The sequence below is a fragment of the Scylla paramamosain genome, unplaced genomic scaffold (genome assembly GCF_035594125.1).
Source record: "Scylla paramamosain isolate STU-SP2022 unplaced genomic scaffold, ASM3559412v1 Contig58, whole genome shotgun sequence".
NCBI classification, from domain to species: Eukaryota; Metazoa; Arthropoda; class Malacostraca; order Decapoda; family Portunidae; genus Scylla; species Scylla paramamosain.
Window position 1 is genome coordinate 270,001 of NW_026973723.1, and position 12,500 is coordinate 282,500.

General features: G+C 39.9%; 1 protein-coding gene across 3 annotated transcripts in view; it reads left to right on the plus strand.

Annotated features, from left to right (window-relative positions):
- The window catches only part of LOC135098368 (uncharacterized), a 92,423-nt gene that overhangs the window by 39,119 nt on the left and 40,804 nt on the right, over positions 1-12,500 (plus strand). For all 3 annotated transcript variants that reach the window (XR_010266905.1, XR_010266904.1, XR_010266903.1), the window contains exons 4-5: positions 4,567-4,755; positions 8,238-9,157. The gene's annotated coding sequence lies outside the window, so the exon portion shown is untranslated. The remainder of the gene's footprint in view (positions 1-4,566; positions 4,756-8,237; positions 9,158-12,500) is intronic.

A 12,500-nucleotide genomic window follows, 5' to 3' on the forward strand; every position in this document is an offset into this window, starting at 1 on the left:
AGATAGATCAGGAAGTTGCTGGCATCCACTCACTGATAGAGAGAGAGAGAGAGAGAGAGAGAGAGAGAGAGAGAGAGAGAGAGAGAGAGAGAGAGATTGATTGATTGATTGATTTATCTAGCTGTTATTGATGTTTTCTTCTTTCTTTTCTGCTACTATTATTTTATCCTCATCCTGCTTTAACTAGCAATTGAAAATTACAACTACTACAACAACAACAACAACTACTATTACTACTACTACTACTACTACTACTACTAATAATAATAATAATAATGATAATAATGATAATAATAATAATAATAATAATAATAATAATAATAATATTTTCCTTCTCTTCCCCCTTGAAATACTACTACTTTTTTCCTTCTTCTTCTTCTTCTTCTTCTTCTTCTTCTTCTTCTTCTTCTTCTTCTCTTCTTATTTTTCCTTTTATTTTATTTTCCTCTTCCTCCTTTTTTTTTCTTATTATTATTATCATCGTCATCATCATCATCATTATTATTATTATTATTATTATTATTATTATTATTATTATTATTACTATTCTTTTTTCTTCTTCTTGTTCTTTTCTTCTCGCTCTTCTTTTCCTATAGCTACTACTACTACTATCACTACTACTCATGCTTTAAATCAATAATAACAATACGTAATAATATTTATTTATTTATTTATTTATTTTTGAGTTACATACAAATAGAAGCATTTCTCGTACACTGAAACTTCCTAACCTAACCCAACCTGATCTGACCCAACTTGGCCTTACAAGTGGGATGATTACTTATAAACAAAAAAAAAAAAAAAACCTCCCTACAATCCTAGCCTAACCTAACCTAACCTACCCTTAATAACCTAACATGTCTAACCGGACCCAGTTAACCTAACCTAACATACACACAAGAACAACTTTAACACCTGGGTGATTACTTAAATATTTAACACCTGACATAACCTTTCTAACCTAACCTAGCGTCACATAACCTGACACAGTCTTACCTAAGCTAAAAAAAAAAAAGAAAGGAAAATGTATGAGGAAGAAATAGTTTCATAAAGTTTCCTAATCTAACTTAACGCACCTAATCTAACCTAACTAACCTCACACATCCTAACATACTTTATAAGAATAAATAAAATAAAATAGAAAATAAAAAAAAGAAAGGAAAGAAAGAACAGTCAAACAATTACTTACAAAAAAAAAAATAAATAAATAAAAGTATCAGTAACAAACCAAACATACCTAACCTAACGTAACATACCCAACTGAACCTCACCTCACTGAGCTAACAAAAAAATAGTAATATAAAATAAATACAGAAATAAATACATAAATAAATAAAAGGATAAAAGGAGTATTATATATGTATGTGCTTTCGTTGCCTTTGATCATAAGCCTAACCTAACCTAACTCAGCCTAACCTAACCTAACCTAACCTACAGGACCTAACCTATCCTAACCTAGCCTAACTAATCCCATCCTAATCTACCTAACCTAACCTAACTCAACCTAATCTAATCTACCCCACCTAGCCTGACCTCACTTGTTTTTTTTTTTTTTTTTTTGTTTGTTTGTTTGTTTGTTTGCTTTCCTCCTTGATTCTTGGTTCATTTATTTTTCTCTTTGTTTGTTTGTTCCTCTCATTTTGCTTTTCTATCTTTCCTTATTCCTTTTTTTCCTGCTTTATTGGTTGATTGTTTCTTTATTTATTTTTACATTTATTTATTTGTTTGTTTGTTTGTTTGTTTGTTTTCTTATTTATTCCGTTCTCTCCTCATTTATGTTTCTAAATTTATTTGTTTATTTCATTGTTCCTCTTAATTTTATTGATTTTTTTTCTTTATTCCTTTGTTTTGTTTTTTTTTGTTTGTTTCATTATTCAATTATTTGTTTGTTTGTTTGTTCTTGTTCTTCTTTTTCTTCTACTACATTACTACTACTACTACTACTACTACTACTACTACTACTACTACTACTACTACTGCTGCTATTATTACTGCTTCTACTATTACTGCTACAACAAAACAACAACAACTACTACTACTACTACTACTACTACTACTACTACTACTACTACTACTACTACTACTACTACTGCTACTATTACTACTACTAATAATAATAATGCTACTGCTGCTGCTGCTGCTGCTGCTGCTTCTCCTCCTGCTGCTACTACCACTACTACTACTACTACTACTACTACTACTACTACTACTACTACTACTACTACTACTACCACTACTACTACTACTACTACTACTACTACTACTACTACTACTACTACTACTACTTCTTTTATTACTACTACTACTTCTTTTACTACCACTACTACTACTACTACTGCTTTTTTTTACTACTACTACTACTACTTTTACTACTACTACTACTACTACTACTGCTGCTGCTGCTGCTGCTGCTGCTGCTGCTGGTGCTGCTGCTGTTACTACTACTACTAATAATAATAATAATAATAATAATACTTCTGCTACTACTACTACTACTACTACTACTACTACTACTACTACTACTACTACTACTACTATTACTACTACTACTACTACTACTTTTACCCCTCCTCCTCCTGCTCCTACCCCCATCAATTTGTTGTTGTTGTTGTTGTTCTTTTTATTATTATTATTATTATTATTATTATTATTATTATTATTATTATTATTGTTATTATTATTATTATTACATTAACAAGAAGAGAGAGAGAGAGAGAGAGAGAGAGAGAGAGAGAAGAGAGAGAGAGAGAGAGAGAGAGAGAGAGAGAGAGAGAGAGAGAGAGAGAGAGAGAGAGAGAGAGAGAGAGAGAGAGAGAGAGAGAGAGAGAGAGAGAGAGAGAGAGATCCCTTGTTCTTTTTTTATTATTAATCATGATATCTTCTCCGTTCTCTTCCTCTTCCTTTGTTTTCTTCCTCCTCTTCTCTTATATTCCTTTTTTTATTACTTCCACTCATCCATTTACTGACAGAGAGAGAGGAGAGGAGAGGAGAGGAGAGAAGAAAAGAGGAGAGGAAGGGAAAAAGGGAAAAAGGGTGGGGAGGGGAGGAGAGGAGAAGAGAAGAGGGAAGAAGAGAAGAGGAGAGTAGGTGGAAAAAAGAGGAGGGGTGGGGAGGGAGTGGAGGAGAAAAAAGGAGAAGAGAGAAACGAAGAGAAGGGAGAAGGAGGAAGAGAAGAGGAGAGGAGAGGAAAGGAGAGAAGGGGTGTGTGGGGGAGGGGAGGGGAGGAGAAATAAGAGGAGAGGAGAGGAAGGGTGGGGAGGTGAGGGGAGGGAAAAGGAAATAGAAAAGGGGAGGTGACAAGAGGGAAGAGGAGAGGAGAGGAATAGAGGAGAGGGGAGGGAGGAGGGGAGAGGAGGGAAAGAAGGGGAGAGAAGAGGAGAGAAGGGGAAAGGAAAAGAGGCATGGAGAGGAGAGGGGAGGGGAGGGGAAGGAAGAGAAGAGGAGAGGGGAGGAGAAGGGAGAAGAGGGGAGAGGAGAGGAGAGAGAGAGCAGTGTTGGCACACACTCACGGGCGCTGTGTGGGCTGCAGGAGCTGTGCTATCTGGGCCGCCTCCTCCAGCAGCCTCTCGTCCACGCCAGACAACACGAGGAACACCCCTGGGCAGCCAGGCAGCCGTGTGGTGCACGCCTGTGTCCTCACGGCACCCACGGGGACGTGTAGGCCTGCAATAATGTACCATTCCTCTCAGTGTGTGTTGCAGGGACTGTACACACACACACACACACAGACACACACACACACACACACACACACACACACATATATATATATATATATATATATATATATATATATATATATATATATATATATATATATATATATATATATATATATATATATATATATATATATATATATATATATATATATATATATAGTGTGTATCCACACAACTAAATTCATATCCTGAGGTGAAGGACAGACGGTTGCATTGACACAGCCTCGGAGGTGCCACTTGCTCAAATTACTAATGGTTTTATCTTATTTTTTTGCCTGCTGTGGAGTATTACAGTGTGTTATAACAAGACAAATGGCATTAAAAAGCACGTCATTTACCGACAAGCATTGCGCGACAACATTATTCCGGTGATTAAAAGTACTCCTGTAAAATGGTACGTGGCATCATCCCAGCGAGGCAGGAGGGGAGCGAGTCCCAGCGACCTTGAAAACAGGTGAGTGATGATGCCACGTACCATTTTACAGGAGAATTGGCCTCGCTGGGATGATGCCACGTACCATTTTACAGGAGTACTTTTAATAGCCGGAGTAATGTTTTCGTGCAATGCTTGTTGGTAAATTACCTGCTTTTTAATGACACTTGTCTTATTATAACACGCTGTAATACTCAACACTATTTCTCTCTCTCTCTCTCTCTCTCTCTCTCTCTCTCTCTCTCTCTCTCTCTCTCTCTCTCTCTCTCTCTCTCTCTCTCTCTCTCTCTCTCTCTCTCTCTCTCTCTCTCATCACTACCACCATAATAATAATAATGATAATAATAATAATAATAATAATAATAATGATAATGATAATAATAATAATAATAATAATAATAACACGCACAGGTGGTGCATCACAGCGTCAGACTCACAGAGGATGTGTAGCCGAGGCAATGACACGTGGACGGCGCTGATGGCGGCCAGAACCTCTTGGGCGTCTTGGTCACACACGGCCAGGCTGAGCACCCCCAGGTCCCGCCACTCCTGCAGCAGCTGTGTGCCGGCACCACTTAAGTGACCCATGAACCTCTCAAGGTGACTCCTGTAATGGCCGAGTGTTGTGCACCTGTGTGCTTCCTGGACACACACACACACACACACACACACACACACACACACACACACACACACACACACACACACACACACACACACACACTACTTATCTGTTTATTAATTTCTTTATTCAGTGTTCCATAATAGTATTGATAAAGATAACTCCTCCTCCTCCTCCTCCTCTTCCTCCTCCTTTTCTCGCCTTCCTTCTAGCTCTCCTTTTCCTCGTCTTTTTGTTCTTCTTCCTCCTCCTCTTCATCTTTCTCTTCCTCCTCCTTTTCTCGCCTTCCTTCTAGCTCTCCTTTTCCTCGTCTTTTTGTTCTTCTTCCTCCTCCTCTTCATCTTCCTCTTCCTCCTCCTTTTCTCGCCTTCCTTCTAGCTCTCCTTTTTCTCTTCGTTCTCTTATTCCTCCTCCTCCTCCTCCTCCTCCTCTTCTTCCTACTACATCCCTATCAGCCTTACATCTGTAGTATGTGAACTGATGAAAACAGTAAATTGCAACAATGTAGTGAACTATCTACATATAAATGATTTAATCAATGACTCACAGCATGGCTTCCGAAACAGACGTTCTTGTCTAACTAATCTTCTTGATTTCTTTAATGATATTTTCACCATTTACGACGAAACAAAGGCAGTAGATTTAGTGTATCTAGATTTTCAAGAAGCTTTTGACAAAGTTCCGGCTACTAGCTAAATTGAAGTCATGGTATAAATGGAAAACTTCTCAATTGGCTGTCTCAGACTGGCTGTCTGAGAGAAAGCAGCGCGTTGTTTTAAATGGTACATTTTCAAACTGGCGAGAAGTTTTAAGTGGTGTACCACAGGGATCTGTGCTCGGCCCTGTTCTTTTCCTTATTTACGTTAATGATATCGATGAGGACCTCACCTGTAAAGTATCTAAGTTCGCTGATGATACAAAAAATAATGAATAAAGTAGTCACGTCAGAGGATAAGCAGCACTGAACTGTGGTTCAGTGCTGCTTTCTTTTGTTTGTTACTCATCCTGCCATAGTTGGCGGTCGAGCCTTGAGGGAGGTTGTCAAGGTAGTCAATGAGGGACTGGCCTGGCGGCGTGGCGGGGGCGTTCAGCGCGCCGCGCTTCAACACGAAGGTCAAGACGTCCTTGCCTGCGTTCTCCATCAGGAAGATGAGCTTCGCGCGAGGGACGCAAACTTTCGGAGCGGCGGCCATGGTGGAGGGCTTGGGACACAGTTCTTCTCGCCAGCAGCCTGCAAAGAAATTTCCCAAGTGAGGAGCAGGGCAGGAGAGACGTGGCCTGCAAGGCTCAGTGCGGGAGGGAGGGAGTTGAGCCTTGAAGTGGCCGGCCTGAGCACCGGGATGTGGGGACAAGACAAAGAGGTGGATGGGAGTAAGAGACACTATGGCACACGGCATGGCACGTGTGTTGTGTCCAAACCATTTGACAAGACAACACGAAGCAAGACTTGACTGTGTGTGTGTGTGTGTGTGTGTGTGCAAGTAAGTAAGTAATTAAGTAAGTAATCAAGTAAGCAAACCTGTATAAAGTATTTCAAGGTGTACATACAATACACAGTCACGTGAGCCGAGGCTCTCTGACGGTGTATTGTACAGTAGAGCAGAGGGCAGGAGTGCAAACAAATTATAATGTACAACAACATAATGAATTGTATTGTACAGCGGCAGTACCGCGCCGCTACAGAGAAGATAAACACTAATACAAGTGTCTCACACTAACTTAATAATAATAAAATAATGATGATAATAACAATAACAACAAGAGTAGTGATAACAATAATACTAATAACTACACCAACAACAACAGCAACAACAACAACAACAACAACAACAGCAACAATAATAATAATAATAATAATACCAATAAGAATATTATTAGTAACAAATAATAGTAACTAGCATTAATAAACATAATTAATAACTAATACTGGTAACTAGGGCAACAACAACAATAAATACCAACAACAACAACAACAACAACATCATCAACATAATAATAATAATAATAATAATAATAATAATAATAATAATAATAATAAAAGTAATAATGATAACAGCAACAAATGCGATGACTGCAATAAATAGCATCAAAATCACAGCTTTTGTTGATGAAGTGGTTACTTTTTAACCTGTTGTTTGTTTGAACATTTTATCAGTTGTAAGAAGAACTTTGTCTATCAAGAGGCAAACTGTTCACAACAGTTTTGGTCCAACTTGTCACACTGTTTGTGAATAATATTGTTGTGTCAGTATCGCACAAATAAGGTTAACGTTGTTACTTCTCGTGTGAGAAACATTTTCTGCCAATTTGAATATTGCATTATGTCCAAGATTTTGATGTATTAATAACAATGTGAAGTACTTATGAATGAAGGGAAGCCTGCAAATACTGAAGGCTGAGGAAGCTTTGGATGCAGACTCTTTACGGAAAATGTACAGCGAAGAATTTTATTTTGCCGTCTTGTTGCTTTTGTTAAAAAGACGGCCATGTAGATGCCCATGTAGGAAGGCAGTGCATGAGATGTGGGCAGCGTGAAGTACACTGCGTGTCACTCACTGCTTCACTTGTTACATTACCCACAATTCTTTTTGAAATGCCAGCTGTTTGAGAGACATTTAAACATGTGTGTGTGTGTGTGTGTGTGTGTGTGTGTGTGTGTGTGTGTGTGTTTGTGCGTGCGTGCGTGCGTGCGTGGACCGTATGCATTTTTGGCAATGATTTCTTTGGCGGAAAAGATGCCCACCACTACACAGTGGAGTGGTCTCCCCTCGTTTCACAGGCCGTGGACTCCAGCTTGAAAAGACTCCTCGATAAAGTTCATGACATGTTCAGTATTTGCCTCCCTATTAAGTATATAGATGTTTCACACAAAAGGCTCCAAAACCCACACATTTCTCAAACAGTAATCAACTCGACAAGACCCAAAAATCAATTGAACAGAGAGCTTCCTAAACCGTAAGCTCCGCCCTCTGTTCCGGTGAGGATATAGACAGGCGGACAGATGTGGATGCAGACAGACAGAGACAGATAGGTAGACAGGTAGATAGATTGTGTCCAGTTTTTGTGGTATATAGTCTTGCCTCGTTAGTGCCTCATTTTCTACTTTCTGAGTGTGTGCAGTAGAAAACACAGTGAAAACAATTACAAGGAAAGAAAAGAGTAAGTGTACTCACCTCAAGAGTGCAGGTGTGTACACTCCGGGAGACGGGAGGAAGGAAGGCGCGAGGCGGGAGGTGCCTGTGGGGAGAGACACACTGTGCTTCATGCTCTTACATTTATACTCCACAAGCACAAGTCTGTATCTGTGTACATCTATCTATCTGTATCTATCTGTATAAACAGAGAGAGAGAGAGAGAGAGAGAGAGAGAGAGAGAGAGAGAGAGAGAGAGAGAGAGAGTCATCCAAAAATGTACTCACTGTTTGACTCGCTATAATTCTTTTTTTTTTTTTTTTTTTCAGAAACAGTTGGCCAAAATAATAATGGCAGAAGTAAGACTAAGCTTTGAAGAAAGAACATGTCATAAAGTGTTACTGGAGGCACGAAAATGTCAAAAGTGCAAAGACAATTCACAAGACACTTTGACAGGGATCCACCAAGGTGACGCGCCATTGCTCGCATCACAGCTAAGTTTGTACCAGATGGAACTGTTCACGACCTTCATAAGCATGCCTGTGTGGTAGTAGTAGTAGTAGTAGTGGTAGTGGTAGAGGTAGTATTCATGATTTCTCACTACTACTACTACTACAACTACTACTACTACTACTACTACAACTACTACTACTACTACTACTACTACTACTACTACTACTGTTGCTACTACTACTATGTGAATATTAATATTAATGCCTTAAGAATTGTTGCAAAAACAGTTGCAGTAGTAGCATTTATATTTGTAATAGTAGTAGTAATAGTAGTAATAATAGTAGTAGTAGTAATTGTTGTTATATTGTTATTATGATTGCTATCAATAATATCACACACACACAATAGTAGTAGTAGTAGCAGTAATAGTAGTAGTAAGAGTAGAAGCAATAGTAATTTTAATAATTTAGTATAATTTAATTATTTAATTAATTTTATTTATTTATTTATTTATTTTATTTTATTTATTTTATTTATTTTTTTGGTGGATATGAGTGTGTTCGTTGGTTGAACAAGTCCCTGTATATTAAATAGACTTTTGTGTGTCGCTCAAGTACCGAACGGCCTCGAAACACTGAGCCAAAGGGATGCCGCTCAGCCTGCAGCCAGTGTGGCGGCGTATCTTGTGTGGTGCGCGTGTGTATCGCATTGTGTTCCTCCTCATAGACTTAGTGGTGGTCAAGATAACCAGGATTGGCCAAGCCCTCCCTGAAGTGTGCTACCAGTAGTGTACCAGGTGTGTTGAGTAGCCGCCAGGTGTACAGCCAAACGTGTGTTGTGTACAAGTGCATGTTGTGTACAGAAAGATCTCCCCCCTGTTTTATAAGACCCATAATGCCGCTGGCCGGGAAACTACACTTGCCACCATCTCAGACAGGACGCCATCTTGTTGTGTAAGTCAGAGACGCCTCCTATCACCCCAATCTCTCCCTCCCCACCACCCGCCAGCCACTCCTTCCCACTTCCGCCAGCAGCAGCTACTGGCCGCCCACCAGCCAGCAGCCCCTTCACGGCCACTACCTGCCAGCACGCCTTCCTGCCCTTACCCCCTCCCACTCCTTCCTCCCCTCCCTTCAACCCACTCCTTCCTAACCACCATTCGCCACCCACTCCTGCCAGGCCCCTACCAGCAACCCACTCCTTCCAGCTCCCCGCCTGCCATCCTCCCCTTCCCGCCCCCCACCCACCATCCACTCCTTCTGGTCCCCACCCGCCTCACGCTCCTTTCCCCTTTCCGCCGCCCACACAGGAGCTGCTCTCCTCGCTCCCTCCCCCCCACTCATGACGTCACGGACGGCGGTGACAGTGACTGGCTGGTGTGAACCGCACCTCACACTTGCTCTACCTAAATGCTACTACTACTACTACTACAATTACCAGTGCCACTACAATTACTTCTGTTACTACTGCTGCTACTACTACTAATACTACTAATACTAATACTCGTTCTACTTCTACTTCTACTACTAATACTAATATTAGTTCTACTACTACTACTACTACTACTACTACTACTACTATTTCGATAACTGTTACTACTACTACTTCTACTAGTACTACTACGACTATTATTATTATTGTTACGACTACTCATACTACTATTTTGACTTACTACTACTACTACTACTACTACTACTACTACTACTACTACTACTACTACTACTGCTACTACTACTACTACTACAACTACTACTTCCTTGCAAGCCTCCCTGTCCGCTTTACCGTCATTCCTTGATTCATATTTTTTAGTATTTTTATTTTTATTTATTATTATTATTATTATTATTATTATTATTATTATTATTATTATTATTATTATTATTATTATCATTATTATTATTAGTGTGTGTGTGTGTGTGTGTGTGTGTGTGTGTGTGTGTAGGATTACAGATAAAAATACTATTCATGGATACCGTAATTTATTCACAGAAATAAATAAAAAATCTTACAGTGCAACTCTCTCTCTCTCTCTCTCTCTCTCTCTCTCTCTCTCTCTCTCTCTCTCTCTCTCTCTCTCTCTCTCTCCCCCTCTCTCTCTCTCTCTCTCTTGTGAGTCAGTCAGCTGTTTTCAAGGTCGCTGGGCCTCGCTGCCCTCCTGCCTGGCTTGTATGATGCCACGTTGCATTTTATAGGAGTACTTTTCATCACCGCAGTAATGTTGTCGTGCAATGCTTGTCAGTAAATTACGTGCTTTTTAATGCCACTTGTCTTGTTATAACACACACACACACACACACACACACACAGTTGTTTGCCTGCTCTCTCTCTCTCTCTCTCTCTCTCTCTCTCTCTCTCTCTCTCTCTCTCTCTCTCTCTCTCTCTCTCTCTCTCTCTCTCTCTCTCTCCACCCGTGTATCCTCCTCCTAATAGTAGTAAATCTATTATTATTATTATTATTATTATTATTATTAGTAGTAGTAGTAGTAGTAGTAGGAGGAGGAGGAGGAGGAGGAGGAGGAGGAGGAGAGAGGAGGAGGAGGAGGAGGAGCAGCAGCAGCACCAGTAGCAGTAGCAGAAATAGTAGTAACTGTGGTAGAAATAATAGTAGTAGTAGTAGTAGTAGTATCAGTAGTAATAGTAGTAGTAATAGTAGTTGTTGTCGTCACCTCCTCCTCCTCCTCCTCTACCTGCCCCTTGCTTCCTGTCATCTCCCTCTCCGCCACGCTCGCAGCAACGTCACGCCACCCGCTAAGGCTGCTTGCCGTCACCCACTGTTGTCTGTTTCCCTCCTTCAAAATTGTGTGTGTGTGGCTGCCGACATGAGTGTGCATTGTCACCAACACCATCACTGTTACTTACCACAACACTCTTTCCTCTTTCACTACAAAGGACAAACAAACTCACACAAAGGACACTCTTTTCTGCCGCCATGGCCTGCTACTACTACTACTAATACTGCTACTACTAATACTATTACGATTATTGCTGCTACTCCTACTACTACTACGATTATCACTGCTACTACTACTACTAATACTATTACGAGTATTACTGCTACTTCTACTACTACTACGATTATCACTGCTACTACTACTACTACTACTAATACTATTACGAGTATTGCTGCTACTTCTACTACGATTATCACTGCTACTACTACTATTACTGCTATAACTACTACTACTACTACTACTACTACTACTACTACTACTACTACTACTAACTACTACTACTACTACGATTATGACTACTACTAATACTAGTAGTACTTCAACTGCTGTTACTGTTAATACTACTGCGACTACTACTACTACTACAACTTTTTTTTTTTTTTTCTACTAAAACTACTACTACAACTACTACTACGATTGTGACTGCTACTACTACTACTACTACTAATACTAGTACTACTACTACTACTGCTGCTACTACTGTTAATACTACTGCGACTACTGCTACTACTACTACTACTATTTCTACTGCTACTACTACTACTACCACCACCACCACCACCACCACCACCACCACCACCACCACCACCACTACCACCACCACCACTACCACCACCACCACTACACCACCACCACCACCACCACCACCACCACCACCACCACCACCACCACCACCATTACTGCTACTACTTCTATTACTACTACTTCTATTACTACTACTCATAATAATAATAATAATAATAATAATAATAATAATAATAATAATAATACGAGTACTTCTACTACTGCTACTACTGTCAATACTACTGCGACTATTGGGACTACTTCTGCTATTACTACTACTATTACTACTACTACCACTACTACTACTGCTGCTGCTACTAGTACTGCTACTACTAGCACCACTACCATTACTGCTACTACTACTACTACTACTACTACTTTTTATGAAGGAAGGACGCTGGCCAAGGGCAACAAAAGTCGAATAAAAAAAAATGCCCATTGAAATGCCAGTCCCATAAAAGGGTCCAAAGTGGAAGCCAAAAATTGAAGGATAAGTGTCTTGAATCGTCCTTCTTGAAGGAATTCAAGTCATAGGAAGGTGGAAATACAGAAGCAGGCAGGGAGTTCCAGAGTTTACCAGAGAAAGGGATGAATGATTGAGAATACTGGTTAACTCTTGCGTTA